General features: G+C 51.3%; 1 protein-coding gene across 5 annotated transcripts in view; it reads left to right on the forward strand.

Annotated features, from left to right (window-relative positions):
* Nucleotides 1-20,928, forward strand: part of NEURL1 (neuralized E3 ubiquitin protein ligase 1) — a 161,312-nt gene that overhangs the window by 2,627 nt on the left and 137,757 nt on the right. The window contains exon 1 of one of the 5 annotated variants that reach the window (XM_065521367.1): nt 912-1,219. The exons of the other annotated variants lie outside the window; for them this stretch is intronic. The gene's annotated coding sequence lies outside the window, so the exon portion shown is untranslated. Of the gene's footprint in view, nt 1-911; nt 1,220-20,928 lie in introns of those variants that run through there. 5 annotated transcript variants of the gene reach the window in all.

Here is a 20,928-nt window from a genome sequence, read left to right on the forward strand (position 1 = left end):
TTTTTCTAAAATTTCTATAATAAGCAATATTATTTTTGTAATCAGAAAGAAGCTTTCAGTGTTAGCAAGTATGAAGACTGTTTCTGAGCATTGGAAACAGATTCCTAATGAACCTATGAATATCGTTCAGCTCAACCTTCTCTGCAAGTGAGAATAATGAGGCAAAAGAATAATTGCCCAAATTAAAGTGGGAAAACTGGGCCCTGTCCTTCAAGGGGCAGGGGTTAGCTGGGGGCCAGAGGGTTGACTTGGCCCTTAATAGTCACAGACTGTCTTCCTGAGAAGGACTTGCTCCATCCTTGTCTCTATGGAAACCCAGAGAGCTCCCCACTAATTGTATCTTTTTAATCTAAATTTGGAATTGTGGGGATCTGAGGTCTCTGTGGCTAGGGTCTTCGGCAGAAGGCCAGGATTGGGGCCCCCATCCACACACCTACTCTAGGTGACCATGGGAATTTTGATCCCACTCCTACTAAGCCTGAAATGAAGGACAGAGTGTGCCCATGAAGGCCACCCGTTGTTGGCTCTGTCCTTCACCCAGGGTCCACTGATCCTCCTTCTCAGCTTGACTTCTAGGGACTGCTTCCCATCTTTCTACTCTAATAGAGCCATCACCTTTATTCTGTAATTGTTTAGTGTTTATTCCCAATTCCCTTCTAAACGTGTCAGCATTGACTTGCGAGTCTTCTCTGATGTATCAGTGGTCAGCCAAAAGTCCATTCTAATTGTGTTGGTGTTGACCTGATAGGCTGTGATGTTAACTGCCTACCCAGAGTTCTGCTGGGATGGTGTCTGTACTTAGCCAGAATTCATCTCTAATTCTTATCAGTGCTCATCCAGAAATTTGCTGGGAGTAGGGGTGGAGTGACTGTCTTGATTTTTTTTCTCTCCTTACATAATTGCAATCTCTTGATTCCTCACCATTTTAATTAAAACAACTGGAAGGGACCTGGTATAATAGGGATCCTGGGACTGATCAGAGATCTAAGATAGGTCTGGCTGTCAGACTGACATGACATGGGACCTCACCATCGCCTCTCGGGTGGTAGACTTTGGTCTTCTTCCTGGGAACACACTGACCCCACTGTGCTGCTGGTGGTTCCCACTGGGTTCTGAACAGCGTTGGTCTGGGAGTGTTCAGGGGAGAGGTCCACGGTGTAGCTCTGGGCTTAGCACCAACAGGCAGTGCCCGAGGAGCTCCTATGTGCCCAGCTCGGAGGTAAGACACCCCTGGCCTTTCCCAGGCTGGAGATCTACTTGAAAGGCATGAATGAGGGAGTGAATGGAATTAAGTGTTTGCTTGGTTGGACTGTCGAAACCCAGATGTGTGGGCAGAGGTCAGAGAAGGGGTATCGGGGAGGATCTGAGCTGGACATGGAGGGAACTGCAGGAACTGGATAGACAGCAAGGGATGCAGCAGAGTCCTAGGGTGTGGGAGAAGGAGGAAAGGCACAGACAGTAAAGGCTTGGAGGGGCTCGAGCGTATATGTATATATTACATGTAATAGAAATTATATGTATATGGAAGTTATGCATATATTTTCAGTGAGGGGCACAGAGTAACTGGGGTAGCGTGCACAGGAGGTTCATGCCTTGTGGAGAAAAATACAAAGAATAAAGATTTTCCTCCTTGCCCAGGTCTTTCTGAGTGCCTGCCTGCTGAGTGCTAAGTGGTGAGGGACAGGCATCCTAGGAAAGCCCATGGAGGGCTATTCAGCCCCAGTGGTTACCCATAGATGGAGACTGGATGGGCTACCTCCCATTTTTTTTATTGTAAAATTTACATAACCTGAAATTTGTCATTTTAAAATGTAGAATTCAGTGGCATTTAGTACATTTACAATACTGTACAACCACCGCCTCTACCTAATTCCGGAATATTTTCATCATTTCAAAAGGAAACACCATGCCCATTAAGCAGTCACTCCTGTTACCCTCTCGCCTGAATCCCTGGCAACCACGAATCTACTCTGTGTCTCTATGGACTTGCCTATTCCAGGCATTTCATATACATGGAAGGATACAATATTTGTCCTTTTGTGTCAAGCTTCGTTTACTTAGCATAATCTTTTCAAGGTTCATCCATGTTGTAGCGTGCACCTTTTTTCCTTTTGTGGTTGAATAATATTCTATTGTAAGAATATGCCACATTTCACTTATCCATTCATCAGTTGGAAGACTTTAGGTTGTTTCTACCTTTTGGTTTTCATGAATAATGCTGCTATGAACATCTGTGTCTAAGTCTTTGTTTGAACACCTGTTTTGGGTTCTTCTGGGTATACACCTAAACGTACACCTCCCATCTTTCAAAAGGTGGTGCTTCTTGAATTGGATACTTCACAAAGTCACTGGTTGTGACAGCTGTAGGAAGGCTGTCCCCCTCCATGTCTGGCTGGGTGTGACGCCAGCAAGACACCTGTTGTTTTCACTCTCTTTTCTATGATGGCTGAGGCTCCTGGGGGGCTGAAGGAGGAGCTGTGAAGGTTGACTAAGGATCTTGATTCTTGTGGTGGGCCAGAGTGAGTCATGAGAACTTGTCTGTAGACCCTGAATTTCTTCACTACTCTTTGGGGATGAGAGCGGGGTGGGGGAAGGCTTATCCGTGCACAAGGTCTTAGCTATTTTTCTTTTCCTCTCTCCCTCTCTCCCTCCCTCCCTCCCTCCCTTCCTTCCTTTCTTCCTTCATTCCCTTCTTCCCTCCCTCCCTTCTTCCTTCCTTCCTTCCTCCCTCCTTCCCTCCCTCCCTTCCTGCCTGCCTGCCTGCCTTCCCTCCCTTCCTCCTTCCCTTCCTTCTTTTCTTTTCTTTTGGCTGGAGTGCAGTGGTGTGATCTTGGCTCATTGAAGCCTCAACTTCCTGGGCTCAAGTGATCCTCCTGCCTCAGTCTCCCAAGTAGCTGGGACCGCAGGCACACACCACCAGTCCTGGCTTATTTTTGTAGGTTTTTTAAAACATCTTGCCATGTTGCCCAGGATGGTCTGGAACTCCTGGGCTCAAGCAGACCTCCTGCCTTGGCCTCCCAAAGTGCTGGGGCCACTGTGCTCAGCCCCTAGCCATTTTTCTGCACTCGCATTCTCGCAGCTACTTCCCTGATCTGGGTCCTCATCTCAGATATTGCCACAGCTGCCATCCTAATTGGCTTCTCTGCCTCTGGTCCCTCCTTTGATGCTGCCGGAGTGATTCTCCCAAAGTACTATCTTCATCATACCCTTCCCTGCTTCAATTACCATAATGGGATATTCAAGGTCTCCATTCTTTGGTCAACCCACAGATCTTCCCTCAGCTCTTGTCTGGGCTCCTTCCTTGGTTGTCATGACGCTTGCAGATTAGGTGAGCTCATCCAGCTCTCCGCCCCCGGGAATGCAGCAGATGGATCTGGGGGGTGCCTGGTGGCCTCCTCAGAGTGACTGGCTGCATCAGCCCCATGTTGAACCCAGAGCACCCATCCTGCATGCCCTGTTGGTTTTCAGTTCAGTTTTACCTTTGAACCTTGTTATGTTAATTATCGTGATAATATTTACAATAGCTACCATGCACTGGGTGGTTACTATGTACCAAGTTCTTACATGTGGATTATTTCCATTAATACCCTCCCAACAACCTACGGAAGGAGGTAGCATTGTCACTGTTTTACCGATGGGGGAAAAGAGGCTCAGAGAGGTTAAGTAACTTATCCCAGTCCACACAGAAGCTGATGGGGCTGGGATTCAAAGCCAGGGCTCTCAGACTTGAGAGTTTATTACTGTGATTGCTGCATTATCCTGCCCCTGTAGCATTTAGTCTTGGGTGGGCTCTATCTTTCATTGTGGGAGAGAGATGGGGGAGTAATTTTTGAGTCTCTGGACAGAGCCCCAGGGCTGGGAAAGGGCACACCATGGGGTTCTTGATGCTTTCTCCCTTGGCTAACCAGAGGATCAGGAGGGCTGTGCTAGTCTGGAATTCCCAGCCTCCTCCCCTTACGCTTTCTTCAGGGTTTTAGACAGTAGATCCATCAGACATTTTGGAGGAAGCTTACAGTTCTTTGGGGCCAGTGTTTCTCAGAGTGAGGTTTTTCTACTGCCTGCATCAGCATTAGCTGGAAGCGTGTCTACCCTGCAGGTTCCCAGCCCCCAGCTCAGACCCGCTGACTCAGAATACACTGGGGATGGGGCCCTCAAACCTGCGCGTTTAACAAGATCCTCAAGATCTGAGAACTGTTGTGACTCTGGGACCTCAGAACAGTCCTACTCTGGCAAGGTTGGAGGAGGTGGGACTAGGCTTCTCAGAGGAGGAGAGCCCAGAGTTGGATGGGGGAGATTTGGAGGGGAGCTAGAAGGGCTGTCAGCAAAGGCACAGAGGTAGAGAAACACAGGGTGTGTTCAGGGATGGTGAGCAGTCCTCTTGCTTGGATGTGGGGTCCCCAGTGGGGACGTTAACAGGTCAATCTTTGAAGGTAGGCTGGGGTCATATCTTGGAAGGCCTATGATATTAGGACGAGGAAGTTAGATTTTATCCTGTAGGCATTGAGAGCCATGGACGGCTTTTGAGCAAGATGCATGTAATGATTTTATTTCAACAACACCAACGGCGGTGGAAGGCAGGCTGGGGAGAGGAGGGGATGAGGCATCTGGAGCTGCTGAGAGGTTCACAGAGGCTGTCAGTCTTCTGTCCTAGGCCAAGCTGAAAGGGCTGGGCGTGACAGCCAAGCTGACCTGCTCATCTGGGGTTCCCATGGGCAAGTCTGGAAGCATTCCCAACCCACAGCTATGGGCAGTAGGACTATTGCTCACAGGCAGAAAAAAGAAAAAACCAGCAATGAAAGGATTTCTAAGAAGCCCAAGTTCTGATGCTAGGAGTATTAATGTAAATAAATTCATTTAATCTCCCCAAAAGGAGAGGTAAGTATTATTCCCATTTTATTATTTATTATTATTATTATTTTGAGATGGAGTTTTGCTCTTGTCACCCAGGCTGGAGTGCAGTGGCGTGATCTCGACTCACTGCAACCTCTGCCTCCCGGGTTCAAGTGATTCTCCTGCCCCAGCCTCCTGAGTAGCTGGAATTACAGGCACCGGCCACCAAAGTCCAGCTAATTTTTGTATTGTTAGTAGAGACAGGGTTTCACCATGTTGGCCAGGATGGTCTCAAACTCCTGACCTCAGGAGATCTGCCCGTCTCGGCCTCCCAAAGTGCTGGGATTACAGGTATGAGCCACCATGCCTGGCCATTATTTATTTATTGTAGCGATAGAGTCTCTCTATGTTACCCAGGCTAGATTCGAACTCCTGGGCTCAAGCGATCCTTCTGATTCAGCCTCCTGGGACTGCAGGTGCACACCACTGTGCCAGGCTCTTATTGTTCCCATTTTATACATGAGAAAGCCGAGACTAAAGGATGTGAAGAGTGCTGCCCAGAAACACTGAGCTAGGAAAGAGCAGGGCTGGGATTTCTACCCAGGACACCGAAGGTGATCAGGGAGGAAACTGATCTTGGGGGAGAATTTCTCCACATTAGGACTCTTTTCCTGGGCCCTCTGGGATGGTGTCTTAGTCTGCTTGTTCTGCCATAACAAAATACTACAGACTGGATGGCTTAAGCAATGGAAATGCATTGTCTTAGAGTCCTGGAGGCTGGAAGTCTGAGATCGAGGTGCCAGCACGGTTAGGTTCCATTGAGGGCCCTCTTCCTGGCTTTCAGGTGGCTCCTTCTTGCTGTGACCTCACATGGCCTGTTCTTGGCGTGTGCGTATGGAACGAGAGTGATCTTTCTCTCTTCCTCTTATTATAAAGCCACTAATCCTATCAGATCAGGACCTCACCCCTCTGACCTTATTTAACCTTAATTACCTCCTAAAGGCCCTATCTCCAAATATAGTCATATTGCATATTAGGGTTTCAATATATGAATATTGAGGGGCGGGTAAAATTCAGTCCGTAGCAGATGGCATGTGCTCGCTTCCAAGGTGTGCACAGGGAGGCACAGGCATTGGTTCTAAATCACAGAGCCCAAGATGGAGGCAGGATGAGCAAAAGCGGTAAGAGAAGGAAGAAGAGTGAGGTTAGGAAGGTGGGTGGGAGCTAGGCACTGCCCAGGGCATGCTAGGTCTGCCTGTTTCCTGTTAGTTTGTGCCTGTCTCGTTCCTGGACCTGCACACCCAGGGGCTAGAGCTGAGGGGCTGCTTCACGCTGAGCCGGTTGCTTTGGCAACCCTGGGCAGGATGCAAGTGGTCTCCTTGGTAACGCCTGGGAAACCTGCCTCAGGGATGGAGGGAAGTGAACTGGCCAGCATCAGGCTGGGTGGCACGGGCAGAACTGGCCCCGGCTGCTGAGACAAGCAGGCGGATAGGAAGGCCAGCTTCAGAAACAGCCTGGGCCGCCTTTTGGCCATTTCCAGCAAGCCTGAGTCCAAAGGCCCTGTGGAGCCTGTGGGTCCCACCTGGCCAGACCAGAGGCACTAGTGGGCCAGCCCAGGAAGTGGGAGGTGGTAGGGGGGCTGGGGAGAGGGAGAATATAGCTTCTGGATGACAGATCCAGCTCCAGAGTTTATTAAAAGATGCTTATCAGGAGTCATTCCCCGGATGGCTTTGGGAAATGAGCAGGTGTTGACACTTGTAGGGGGTAAGAGGGCAGAGCTTAGAGAAAAAGAAGGGCTAAGAGAAGAGGAGGAGGGAATAAGCAGGAGTCACTGGGAGGCAGGTGGGAGGCCTTGGCTTTTTCTCTGCTCTAGTAACAGTTCCAAGGGGAGGCGGGGCTCCGGCACTGGGCTTGGGAACTGAAGTTCTCTGAGGATGAGAGTCGGGGTTTGTGGGATGCACTAATGGGGAGGGTAACAGGTGGGTGGGAGAGCTCATTTCATTGTTTAACAAGCTAAGCATCAGCTGACTGCCATCAGCCATGGGCCAGACACCCTCCTGGGCACGCGGATATGGTGAGAAATGCAATAAGTCAGTGCTCACCATTTCCAGCTTACCCTTTAGTGGGAAGGCAGATGGGAATAAAAATGACAAACGCATAAAAATGAATCTGGAGATGACAATTGCTAATATCTATGTGCTAGAGCTCATGCTGTGCTCCCCTCCCCGCCACCCCCCGCTTTTTTTTGAGACAGGGTCTTGTTCTGTTGCCCAGGTTGGAGTGCAGTGGCATGATCACAGCTCACTGCAGCCTCACCCCCGGGCTCAATGGATCCTCCCTCATCAGCCTCCTGAGTAGCTGAGACTACAGGTGTGCACTAGTATTTTATTTTTTATTTTTATTTTTACTTTTATTTTATTTATCTTGTTGGAGACAGAGTTTTACTCTGTTGCCCAGGCTGGAGTACAGTGGCGCCATCTCAGCTCACTGCAATTTCTGCCTTCCAGGTTCAAGGGATTCTCCTGCCTCAGCCGCCTGAGTAGCTAGGATTACAGGCACACACCACCACGCCTGGCTAATTTTTGTATTTTTAGAGAGATGGGGTTTCACTATGTTGGTCAGGCTGGTCTCAAACTCCTGACCTTGTGATCTGCCCTCCTCGGTCTCCCAGAGTGCTGGGATTACAGGCGGGAGCCACTGCGCCTGGCCTTTTGTCATGTTTTCTTAGGCTCCTCTTGGTTGTGACAATTTCTCACACTTTCCTTACTTTTGATGACCTTGACAGTTTTGAGGATTACTGGTTACGTATTTGTAGACTGTCCCTCTTTTGGGATTTTTGTGGTGTTCTTCTCATGATTAGATTGCGGTTTTAGGTTTTGGAGCGAAAGACCGCAGAGGTAAAGTGCCATTTTCCATCATATCAACGGCACATGCTGTCAACATGACTCATTGCTGTTGATGTTGACCTTGAGCGCCTGGCTGAGGGAGTGCTGGTCAGGTCTCTCCATTGTGCAGTTAAAGTTACACTTTCCTCCCTTTCCATTGCATTCTTTGAAAGGAAGTCACTGTGTGCAGCCCACACTTAAGGGGTGGGGTTTACGCTCCACAAGGGGTGGGGTGTTACGTTCCACCTCCTGGAGGCCAGAGGCCCCGTCATCTTTAACTGTTCTGCTCCACTATATCTTTAATTTCTTACCCAAACAATTATCTCTGGGTAAAGGCTTTGAAGGAGAAACTAGGGAACTATAAGGGGGGAACTTGACTTGGTCTTGGGGTTCAGGGAAGGTTTCTCTAGGAAGTGACCTGAAAATGAGTAGGAGTTGGCCTCAGTTCCCAGATGGGAAGCTACTAGCATATTAGGCATGAACTGTTCATTTCTCATCCTTGGCCCCTGCCGATTAAATGCCACTGGCTGCTCCAAATGCCAATGTGCCATTAAAAATAATAGCTCTCCTGTATCTTTTTGTTTTTTTTTTTAAAGAGACAGAGTCTTGCCTTGTTGCCGAGTCTCTAGAGTGCGGCGGACATGACCTTGGCTCGCTGCAGCCTCAACCTTCTGGGCTCAAGTGATCCTCCCACCTCAGCCTCCTGAGTAGCTGGGTCTACAGGCACACAACACCAAACCCAGCTAATTTTTTTTTTTTTTTTTTTTTTGGTAGACAGAGTCTTGCTCTGCTGCCCAGGTTGGAGTGCACTGGTGTGATCTCAGCTCACTGCAACCTCCGTGTCTGGGTTCAAGCAATTCTCTCTGCCTCAGCCTCCCGAATAGCTGGGATTACAGGCACCCACTACCACACCTGGCTTATTTTTGTATTTTTTAGTAGAAACGAGGTTTTGCCGTGTTGGCCAGGCTGGTCTTGAACTCCTGACCTCAGATGATCTGCCCACCTCGGCCTCTCAAAATGTTGAGATTACAGGTGTGATCCATTGCTCTCAGCCCCAGCTAATTTTTTAATTTTTGTAGAGACAGGATCTCACTGTATTGCCCAGGCTGGTCTCAAACTCCTGGCCTCAAGTGATCCTCCCACCTTAGCCTCCTAAGGTGTTGGGTTTGCAGGGGTGAGCCACTGTGTCCAACCAGCTCTTCTGTATCTTAAAAAGCATCCTAGAGGGGGCAGTACTATCCTAGTTGAGCTGGGTATGGAGACCACATGAAGGGTATTCTTAGGAGGAGGAGCTCAGGACTGGCTCAGAACTGCTGCCGGGTACAACGGGGCTGAGCCCTGGCCAGAGTCACCCCAGCCCTCCTAGCCAAGGAACTTTCAGCAGAAAATCATCAAGTAACTGCTTCCTTGCTTCTCAGAGGTGTCCCACTCCCTTCTCACTCATTCTGTCCATGTAAGTACATTGCTGGTCACAGACTGTCTGTGTGGGGACAGGGGAGGAGGAGGAGAGAGGACACTTCTTGGGATGGGGGCACAGAGGAGGGAAGTATGTCTGCTGGGTTACCTGGATGGCTGCCTTCTTCGTTTTTTTTTTTTTTTTGAGACGGAGGGAGTCTTGCTTTGTTGCCCCGGCTGGAGTGCAATGGCTTGATCTTGGCTCACTGCAAGCTCCGCCTCTTGGGTTCACACCATTCTCCTGCCTCAGCTTCCCGAGTAGCTGGGACTACAGGCACCCGCCACCACGCCTGGCTAATTTTTTTTGTATTTTTTAGTAGAGACGGGGTTTCACCGTGTTAGCCAGGATGGTCTCGATCCCCTGACCTTGTGATCCGTCCGCCTCGGACTCCCAAAATCCTGGGATTACAGGCGTGAGCCACCGCGCCCAACCCCTGGATGGCCTTCTTTAGCCTTGTTGCCCTAGAATGCCATCCTGGCTGCTCCAGCGGTTGGGGTGAGGATGGAAAAGGGAGAATGTTGACAGGCGAAGTTGCTAGGATTAAGATGATGGCAGGTCCACATGCTCTTGGCTTTCACCTTCATCCTTCCCACTTGGCTTGCCCCAGCCCCTGCCTGGTGTCTGCTGAGAGACTGATGTTCTCCGGGGCATGGGGCAGTCCAGAATATGTGTGTCCAAGTGTGGGTGTCCAAGTGCCCCTGAGAGGGAGGGGGGGAGGCACTCTGGCCCAATCAGGGTAGAATGAGGCTGTAAGGATATTCCAGCTGATTCATTTCATGTGTTGGTACCTGCTCTGAGCCAGGCATAGTGCTGGGTATGGAGAATTGAGAGGTGAGTACTGGGCATGGTCTCTTTCCTGACGTACTCACGGCCCTGCCTTGTCCAGTTCAATCGGTCCCTATTGGCATAAGGGTCCTCCCTTCCTCCTCCTCCTCCTCCATGTCTGCTGTCTGCTTTCTTTTTTTTTTCTTCTTTTTTTTCAGACGGAGTCTCACTCTGTCGCCCAGGCGGGAATGTAGTGGTGCAGTCTTGGCTCACTGCAACATCCCCCTCCCAGGTTCAAGTGATTCTCATGCTTCAGCCTCCCAAGTAGCTGTGACTACAGGTGTGCACCACCACGCCCAGCTAATTTTTGTATTTTTAGTAGAGACAAAGTTTCACCATATTGGCCAGGCTGGTCTTGAACTCCTGACCTCAAGTGATCTGCCCACCTCGGCCTCCCAAAGTACTGGATTACAGGTGTGAGCCACTGTGCCCGGCCCACTTTTGCTTTCTTTTCCTTTTCTTGCCATGCTCTTTCCAGCTAATGTTCCTTTAAACACATTCTTTCCGAGGGGAGAAGGTGTGGCAGGTGGTCAGGCCTGTGCTTGGTGCCTGGTGGAAGGGCTGGTGGCCACTGATTCAAACATCAGAACCTAAATGTATCATGGAGATTGTTTTGCCCTACCTGCTTTCTCATCTCAGGTCCCCTTGGCCCCAGACCTGCCCAAGGTCATACAGCTGGATTGGACCAAGCAGTAACAAGATCCCGAGGCTCAGACCTTGCAGGGTGATGCTCTTAGGAGCTGCTGGAAGCTGACTCCAGAGGAACACCTGAGGGGGACAAGTGCTGGCCCCAAATGTGATACAAACGCTCTGCTTGGAGTGTGACACCTGAGGGGAACCATTGAAAAGCCTTAAACAGAAGAGTGACAGGATCACTGAGATGTGCTAGCAGGCTCTTGGGGCAAGAGATGGGGAGGGGTGGAGAGGGGCTAGGCAGGAGTCCACTGCAGTCCTGTATGCAAGGAGAGAGGTGTGGCTTCTGTCAGAGTTGGGCAGGCAAGCAGATTGACTTGGGAGATATTTTAGAAGGTCGACTTGAAGCTTTGGAGGTGGGTCCAGGAGAGGGAGCTGCTGGGGAGCTGCTTGTGCCATCTCTGAATGGCAGTGGTCAATGTGCACCTGGGGGCTCTGTGGAAGGTCAGTGTATGCACACTTGGGACTTGTGCTCCTGCCACGGGTGTGAGGTTTTAGAGCCAGGAAGAGAGACAGGTGACCAGGCTGGGCAGGCCCTGAGCTGTTGGTTCCATCCCTACCCCTTGGGATACCATCAATTATTAATATCCCCTCTGCCTATCACAGGTGGCTTCCAGGAGGGTAGAGGCAGCACCTGCGGTGTGATGTGCACCTGGCTTCTTCTCTGCCAGGGACCTGCAGCCCTGCCCTGGCCAGGCGTTCTCAGGTGGCTCCCCTCCCTGTGGGTGCCAGTTCCCAGCCACACACACACAAGCCCCTGAAAGGTGGCCATAAATCAGCCGGGACAGGCCAAGGTTGCTCTGGCTTTCCCAGAGTGGAGATCAAAGGCCCAGACCCCCACCCTGGGGCTCAGCACTTATTAAATTATAAAACTGTCAAGAGATGGACAAGCAAGAGCGACTGGATGGATGGCCCTGCAGTAAAACAGAATGCGGAAGAGTGGCTCAGAACCAGGCAACAGCTGGGAAAGTGGCGAGAGGAGGAAACGCCTGTTTGTCTCCGCCCCTGGGCTTGGGGACTTCTCACAGGGTCAGGTCCCTCGAATTTGAAAAGCACATAACCAACCCCCTCCTCTCCCATGACAGGATTCACAGCACACTTCACAGAGGAGACACTGAGTCCGAATTTCCACAGGACTGTGAAAGTCCAATCTTCCAAATCTTGTTCAGATTCTTCCTGGGCCTCTTCCTGGGGCCTCTTTGAATCAGCATTAGGGTGACATCCATTCTCGAGTCGCATCCGCAGGATACAGCCAGGACCTCTTTCTGTCTCTGAGCGCCCTGACTTCTCTTCCAGCCCCGAGGGACAAAGGCAGACCTTGGACTCAATGGAGTGCCAGCCCTGTCTGGGTGGACAGACTTCCTCACCCACACCTCCACAAGTCCCATGCAGGAAACCCCCTCTTTGGAGGGTTGAGAGGGGCAGAAGGGGTTTTTCCTTTCTGAGGCTAGCGTTTGCAGATCTGTGGGACTGAGGAGACCAGCCAGACATGCAGACCCTGATGTGGGCCCAGGGGTTGGAGGAAGCGGTTGGGATAGGTCATGCGGGAGCAGAATGCCACTCACGTGAACATTTCGGCCTCAGAGGGCAGCCCGCCGGGAAACTAGGGCTCTGCGTGCATGAGGGAGTCCTGCCTCCTTCACTGCAAAATGTAAAAGAAGCTGTTTTAGGGATCTTGGGTTTCCTCAACTGATCCCCCAAGTTGAGGTTGTGTTAAAGAAACCAAATACAGGGTTGGGCGCGGTGGCTCATGCCTGTAATCCCAGCACTTTGGGTGGCTTTGCCTTAGCTTCACCTCCTTAACACGAGGCTGAGGCGGGTGGATCACCTGAGGTCAGGAGTTTGAGACCAGCCCGGCCAACATGGCGAAATCCCATCTTTATTAAAAATACAAAAAAAAAAAAAAAAAATTAGCCGGGTGTGGTGGCGCACACCTGTAGTCCCAGCTACTCAGGAGGCTGAGGCAGAAGAATCGTTTGAACCCAGGAAGCAGAGGCTGCAGTGAGCCAAGATTGCACCACTGCACTCCAGCAGCCTGGGTGACAGAGCAAGACTCTTGTCTCAAAAGAAAAAAAAAAAGAAACCAAATACGGTTGTGTGTGGCTTAACAATGGGGACACATTCTGAGAATTGTGTTGTTAGGAGATTTCATCATAGGGGAACAGCACAAAGTGAACTTACATAAACCTAGATGGTGTAGCCTCCTGCACATCTAGGCTGTGTGATGTGGCCTATTGCTCCTTGGCTACAAACCTATTTAGCATTACTGTGCTGGATACCACAGGCAGTGGTAACACAAGGGTGAGTATTTATGCATCTAACCATAGAAAAGGTAACGTAATGCATTGCACGATGATGTTATCATGGCTACGACATCAGTGGGTGATGGGAATTTTTCAGCTTCATCATAATCTTATGGGATCATTGTCTTATATGTGATCTGTCATTGAACAAAATGTCATTGTGCGGCTCAGTAGTATATAAGAAGAGGCTGGATTGACTTTTGAAGAGGTAAATCCCTCGCCAAGATTCAGGACTTGTTCTGAAAGTGGAGGTTTTCTGTCTGGTGCTAAGGTTCTCAGTTCCTGAGGCATGAGGTGGTATTTTGGGGTAAAGGTGCTATTTCTGAAGGCAAGATTCTGGGCTGATCTTGAGGCTCCCGTTTGGGCGTGTGGGTTCCAGGTTGAGGTGAGGGTTCCATTCCTGGAGGGCAGGTTTCCATTTCAGGGTCCAGGATTTGTGATTGTGTTTGAGTCTTGTGGCCAAGAGTCCATTTTGGAGCCCAGTATTCTAGAATTGGGTTGAGGTTCCCTCCTTGGGTGGAGTTTGATGATCAGGGTGGAGGTCTTGTACCCTGGGAGGAAGGGAAGAGCTAGACCTCCTTCCTCTTTTAGAGAAGACTTCCTGGGGCCATCAGCAGATGAAGAGGCCAGTAGAGCAACCTCTGAGCTGACACTTGGGAGGCCCAGGCTCCAGCCCTGGCCTGGATGTAAGACTATTTGTGGATAAGTCACTTACAAGCTCTAGGTCTCCGGCTGCAAGCTTTGGCCAGACAGTGATGTTGACTCATAAAGCACCATCCATGTTCACTTGAGCTTCCCAAAATGACACTAATGGTGGGCTCCGTAGACACCCACAGCCATTGCTTGGTGAGTCAAATCCATGGTGACAGGACTCAGGCTGCCCTGGGCACTGCCAGCTTGGTCCAATTAGTGCCAATTGGATCTTAACGTGTGCTGAGCGGCCCCTGGGGAGAGTGAGCACACATCGAGTGGGACATGTTAAATCTGGGTCCCTGGGGGTTGGCGTGTGGCTCTGTGGGGTGGGAGATGGGCCAACAGCCCCGTTCCTTGTAGGCCAGCTCTTACCTAGGCCAGGCAGTGGGCAAAGACATGTGGCAAGCCAGGATCTGAAGCGGTGCGGCTGTCTCCCTTGTGCTGTGCTGAGGGGCTGGGACCCAGAGGGGCTGTCCTTCACCCCTGGCTGGGTTGACCTCTGCCTGAGAAACATCTGTGTCTATATAGGGCTGCCACCCACACCCCTCCTCTTTTTCCCTCTTGCTACCTCCAATGTGGATCCTTCTGTTGGAGAGCTAAAGTTGCTGGGAAGAAAAAATTCCATTCCATTTGTCCTGGGCTTTGAGCTCTGGGAAGCCCTCTTCCTTCCCGGGTGTTCCTCAAGACCCCCTAGAAGTTTCTGAGGCAGGTGGTCTTGGCCTTATTTCCTGGATGTTTCCAGGGCCTCCCCACCCCGCTGTTTCCCGTTCCCACTGCCCTGGTCACACCGTTGCCAGTGGGCCTTGAATGGGGGCGCTCCTGACTTGGCCTCTTAGCCCCCATCCACCCTGCTGCAGGTGGACTTCCCCGTCTCAGAGGTCCTCCTTTGTTTTACCAAAACAGGCGACAGGCAGGAGTGAGTGGCGGACATGCTTTACAGGTCTAGGGCAATCTCTTCTGTGTTCTGAAAGGACATCTTTGGGACAGAGTCCTTTCCCTGCAGCCCAGGAAACTCAGGTGCTTGAGAAGAGGGGGAGCTTTCTCCACCAGCCAGTCTGTCCCAGGGACACACGGGGAGCTCTGTCTGGGTCCACAGGGACCCCCAGGCCCCCTCTCTCGGCCTGGCTATGGAACCTGAGAGGCTGAGAGGCCTGGGGGTCCCACTGGGCTATGGAAACCCAACCCACATGCTGACGCTGGTACAGCCCAGCAGGCCTCTGGAATTCTCCAGCAGCATCTGGGGGGACCTGGAGTGCAAGGAGGGAAGAGGAAAGACAGGCAGGATAGAATGCACTGTAGCTGAGGCATAGACTCTGGAATTGGACTTTGTCTTGGCTCCCTGGGCCTCAAAGCTTAACTTCTCCATGTCCTAATTCCTTATTTGAGGTAATGCTTGAGTACTATGGTTGCCATCGTTGGGCTCATCCTTCAGGTCTTGGCTTAGCTTCGCCTATTCTAGAAAGCCTTCCCTGACCACCAGGTGGGTTAGATGGCTTCTGCTGTCCCTCTCTGGCTGCCCTGGGCTTCACCATCCTCGCACGGATCACACTAGCTGCCAGGCCTGTTTGCTTGTCTGTATCTTTTACTGTCTCTCTTGCCTACTGCCGTATCACTGCCACTAGTGCCTGGCACACACAGTAGGCACTCAACTATGTTTTGAAATTAATGCAAGAATGGGCTGATTCTGGGGAATTCAAACTTTTCTTCTATGGGCTCTTCAGGACTGCCGCAGCCACATCCAATCAGTTCTCTATTGAAATGACATTTTCTGAATACCAGGCTCTGGGGCCCAGACAAGAGCAGGATGGAACCATTGCTTCATTCATTATTCATTGATGGCACAGATGTTCTTTGGGTGCTCTTTAGGTGTCAGGCCTGTGCCAGGCTCTGGAGACAGACATGGTTCTGCCCTCATAGAACTTGTGCTGCTGATCACTTGGGCGGAGGGAGGTCAGAGGTCAGAGGAGAGAGTGGTCAGTTAGGCTGAATGGAATCAGGGAGAACTTCCAGGAGAAGGGGTTTGTTTTGAAGAATGGTGGAGAAGTTTGGGTGGACAGAGAGGGGCTTTCTCTTGGGAGTGGGCAAGGAGCTGATGGAGGAGATGGAGCCACCCGTGTGTAGCCATGAGGCAAGGCTGACCAGTGACAGCGTGGCCTGAGGCTGTGGAGCCAACTCACAGGACTCAGAATCTGTGGGGACCACTGGTCCTGGCTCTGCCAGCCACAGATGGGTGACCTTGGGCAGGGCACTTCCCTGTCCCTCCAAGTGTTAGTTTAGTTGTTTCTAAGATGGGAACTATGGCTGGGTGAGGTGGCTCACGCCTGGAATCCCAGCACTTTGGGAGGCTGAAGTGGGTGGATTGCTTGAGCCCAGGAGTTCAAGACTAGCCTGGGTGACATGGAGGAAACCCCGTCTCTACCAAATAAACCTAAAAAGGATGGGAGCTGTGCTGCTTGGCAGTTCTCCCAGCGCCCGCAGGGTTGGGCTGGGCCCGAGGGCAGGTATGTGTGGAGGGAGGCTTGTGTGGGAAAGGGGACGGCAGTCTTGCTTCAGGTGTCTCTGTTTTGTAAATAATTAAATTCTTATCTCAAGCTAGTTGTGTCCACACTGAGGGAGGCCGGAGGGGGCCTGGGAACAAGGTGCTGTGTTGTCCAGGAAGTGACTGGGTCCCTTCTCTCCCCTCTTCCCTCCCTCCTGGCCTCCCAGTCAAGGCAGGTGGGCTTCTAGGGTCTTCTAGGGTCTGCGGCTGCCTCACTCCTTCCCTGCGTCTCTTTCTCTCTCCCTCTACCTTCTCGTTTCTGGTTCCCTGTCACATTCCCACCTCTACAACACAAAGAACCCCCTGCCCCTCTCCACTTACACCCCCCTAGACCACCGTGGCCACCATCACCATTGCCCACCCCGCTTTGCTGCCTGCTGAAGTCTTGCTCGCTTCCCAGCAGCCCTCCCTAGCAGCCCCCAGGTCTGCCGAGCCTCTCGGGAGGTCTCAGGGGAGCACTGGCCTCTCCCTTGCCCCAGTGCTCCGGAGACAAGCAGGCACGTTTTCATTTTTAGTGCTTACTACTGGGAATGTGAAGGTCTGTTTAGTCTTGTCCAGCTAACATAAACCAGCCGGAACTGGGCCGTGGCAGGGAACTTTGCTGTAGTTCCCTTATTTGGAATGAAATTCATTGTTTTTCACTGGGAGACACTGGGGGCTTTGGGGAGGCCCCACTGGGCCCTGCCCCAGGCTGTGGCCTGAGTGGCCTCTCCAAAGGTCACCAAGGTGCCTGTGCCACAGAGGCTAGCCCTGGGATACGTCGGCCCCCGCCAGGTTCACAGACTGCGACAGACGCGAGCCACGCCTAGTGCCTCAGGAATGGAGAATGTCTGGGGTCATGTCAAACTCTGTCAGTTCACAGAGGAGAAACTGAGGCTCAGAGAGGGGCAGGGACCTACCCAGACTCACAGGGCAAGTTGAAGCAGGTGGAGGTCTAGAACCCAGGGTCCCTGCTTCCTTGGTTCTCAGACCTCTATACTGTGGGGCCAGGGTACCTCTGGCCTAGGAGCTGGTGAAGGCCGGGGGTGGGAGGACAGGGGCGCTGATGAATCTGGTTGGAGTGGTCTGCAGCTTGGGAATCCCCCAAGACCTCTGGGGCAGCCTAGTGTGAGGCCTGGGGCAGTGAGGCCAGGGGAGGGCTGTGGGAGACGAGGAAGGGGAGGTGAGAGGAGAGGGAGAGGTGTCCAAGAGGCTGGGAGAGCTGGGTCTGGCTGTGACCCCGCGGTTGTCAGTGTGACTTTGGCCTTGGTTTCCCCCATCTGTCCCGGAGGCTCAGTCTTTTTTCATTTTCTTTTTGTTTTTGCACCTCTCCCAGGAGGTCTCCTGGATGAACTGAGTTGGGGAGTGTTTCTTTTTCTTTTTTTTCTTTTTTTTTTTTGAGACAGAGTCTTGCTCTGTCGCCAAGCTGGAGTGCAGTGCAACCTCTGCACTCACTGCAACCTCTGCCTCCTGGGGTTAAAGTGATTCTCCTACCTCAGCCTCCCAAGTAGCTGGGACTACAGGCATGTGCCACCACGCCCAGCTAATTTTTTTTGTATTTTTAGTAGAGATGGGGTTTCACCATGTTGGTCAGGATGGTCTCGATCTCTTGACCTCGTGATCTGCCCACCTCGGCCTCCCAAAGGGAATGTTTCTTACCTGCTGTGGACTGCGTCCCTGGGCTAGTTTCTATCCCTCTCTGTGCCCAGGTTCCTCTTCCTTGTCAAGCAGGATGTGGACTCTCCTTGAGGCCTCTGCTCTCTGAGCCCTCCTGCCCCAGCCTGGGCCATCTGCCCCTGGGCTTCTCTTCACTCGAGACTCCTGATTCTGCAGAGTCTGGCCCCTCAGACCCAAAAGTTTGAGGAAGTCCTCCTGCTCAGACCCCCAGCCCCGCGGAGAAGGGCAGGGCTGGTGGGGAGCAGAGGGAGTAGCCCCTGGCACTGTGGCAAGGGAGTGAGCTTGACAGGCAGATCTTGGGTTCAGACCTTGACTCTGACACTTATTAACTGGGCTATTAATTCGGGGCAGCTACTTCAAAACCCAGGGACCCTAAGGGCCCCATGCGTAGGGTAGGGAGTGGGGCAGGAAGCATGCATGCCCAGGGCCACCGACAGGGGTGTGCTAAACTCTAGGTGCCTCAGCCCAGCCTCTCTCTGGACAGCTTCCCCCTCCACCTCACCACCCTGTGGCCTTAGCTGTATCTCAGTCCCCTACTCAAGAAACATCAGGCTGGGCAGGTGGCTCATGGCTGTGATCCCAGTACTTTGGGAGGCTGAGGCCGGTGGATCACCTGAGGTCAGGAGTTTGAGACTGGCTTGGCCAACATGGTGAAACTCCGTCTCTACTAAAAATACAAAAATTAGCCGGGTGTGGTGGCGGGCGCCTGGAATCCCAGCTACTCGGGAGGCTGAGGCAGGAGAATCACTTGAACCTGGGAGGCGGAGGTTGCAGTGAGCCAAGATCGTGCCACTGCACTCCAGCCTGGGTGACAGAGCAAGACTGTTTCAAAAAAAAAGAGAGAAACATCAAGTGTGTGTTTAGATATTCTTTCCAGAGGAAGTTCCCCACTTCACGTCCTTTAAAATAACTTCTCATTTACCCTCTTATTCTTTTCACAGGAAACACACAGCTGGGACGTAGGAAGCTGTAACTGACCAGTGTGGGCTGGAAAAGGAAAGAGAGATGTTAGAAAGTGTGGGCCTGGGGAATCCTGACTAGAAGGCCCCTGGTGCTGGGGAAATTAGGGCAGGAGATGCTGCATTGTTTACTATGAAAATTCCAGTCACTGCTCTTTTAGCAGTCGTGCTAGTACATTAGCCAAGCCTGTTTATACAGGTGTAGTAAACTTTCACTTCTGCAAGGTCAGTGAGACACCCATTTACAAAAGATCATCTTGTTGCCAAGAACAAACCACCACCTAGTGAAACATTTATCTCAGCCGTGAAAGTGAAAGTGGCTGACGAATGAACTAGTGTCCACACAGACCCTAGGTGTCTCTGGGGAGTGGGAGCTATTGAAAGTTTTAGATTTGCTTTTTGGAAAGATCACGCTGGCTACACGGTGGAGGATGGAGTTAAGAGGGACAAGTTGGGAGACAGGGACACCACTTATGAAGGAAGTGAAGTTGTCTAGGGGAGGGATGCTGAAGCCTGAACTACAGATGTGGTCCAAGAGAGGAAGGAACTCCTTTGAAACACATTTAAGAGGCGTGCTTGGGCCGGGTGCAGTGGCTCATGCCTGTAATCCCAGCACCTTGAGAGGCCAAGGCAGGTGGATCACTTGAGTCCAGGAGTTTGAGACCAGTCTGAGCAACATGGAAAAACACCATTTCTACAAAAATATAAAAAAATTAGCCAGATGTGGTGATGTGCGCCTGTAGTCCCAGCTACTTGGGAGGCTGAGGTGGGAAGATCGTTTGAGCCTGGGAGGCAAAGGTTGCAGTGAGCCAAGATTGTGCCGCTGCACTCCAGCCTGGGTGACAGAGTGAAACCCCACCTCAAAAGGAAAAAAAAAAAAAAAAAGAGTTGTGTTTGGCAGCACTGATAACTGAATGATGCAGGTGGTGAGGGTGAGGGAATAATCCAAGATTATTCCTGGTGCCAGGTTTTCAGGTGACTGGGAGGATGGTGATCTCATCAGGACCCCAAGCAGAAGGGTAGGGCTGGAGGGAAAGATGATAGGTTGAGTTTTGGCTGGTGTGTGTCAGAAGAGCCCTGAGATATCCTGGGGGAGACGCTGAGTTGGCAACTCCATGTGTGAGCTTGAATCTCAGAAGAGAGATCAGGGCTGCAATGAGTTGTCAGCAGTGGGTGTCACTTAAACCATGAGAGTGCTTGAAATATCACAGGGTGGATTGAAGGAAACCATGAAGAAGGGTGTGGGAGTGGTACAAGGAGAATCAGGAAAGGTCAAAAGGCCAGAGAGGCCAAGGGAGCAGAGTTTAGAGGTGTGATATGGCACAGTGCAGTGGTTCTCTAAGGACCTACAAATTGCCTGGGGAGCTTGAAAAAATGTAGATTCCTCCTCAGGGACCCGGAATAACCAAAATAATTCTGGAAGAAAGAAAAACCTGGAGGACTTACACTTCCTGATTTATTTCCTTTCCTTTTCCTTCCTTCCTTCCTTCCTTCTGTCCTTCCTTCTGTCCTTCCTCCCTCCTTCCCTCCCTCCCTCCCTTTTCTTTTTTGAGACAGGGTCCTACTCTGTCACCCAGGCTGGAGTATAGGGGCATGATCTCTTCTCACTGCAACCTCCACCTCCTGGGCTTATGGGATCCTCCCACCTCAGCCTCCTGAGTAGCTGGGACTACCGGTATGCACCACAATGCTCGGTTACTTTTTAAACTTTCTGTAGAGATGAGTTCTCACTATATTGCCTAGGCTGATCTTGAACTCCTGGGCTCAAGCGATCCTCCTGTCTTGGCCTCCCAAAATGTTGGGATTACAGGCATGAGTCACCATTGTGTGACCTGCCCTATGCCATTGCTCACCTTCTTCAAAATAATAAACAAGAAATACCTACTGTTTAATGACCTCCTACTGTGTACCAGGCCCTGAGCCCCATGACCCACAGCTCTGACCTCATTTAATCTACACAATGGCTTTGTGAGCTAGGAGCTAGGCGGGTCAGCCTGAGGACCTGGTTTCCTTAGTGAGTCCTCTCCTGCCCACATCTGGCCTTTGCCTGAGCTGGCCCCAAATTTCATCTCCTCTGTGTCTCCTCTGA

This window comes from Macaca fascicularis, chromosome 9 (genome assembly GCF_037993035.2).
Source record: "Macaca fascicularis isolate 582-1 chromosome 9, T2T-MFA8v1.1".
Classification (NCBI taxonomy): domain Eukaryota; kingdom Metazoa; phylum Chordata; class Mammalia; order Primates; family Cercopithecidae; genus Macaca; species Macaca fascicularis.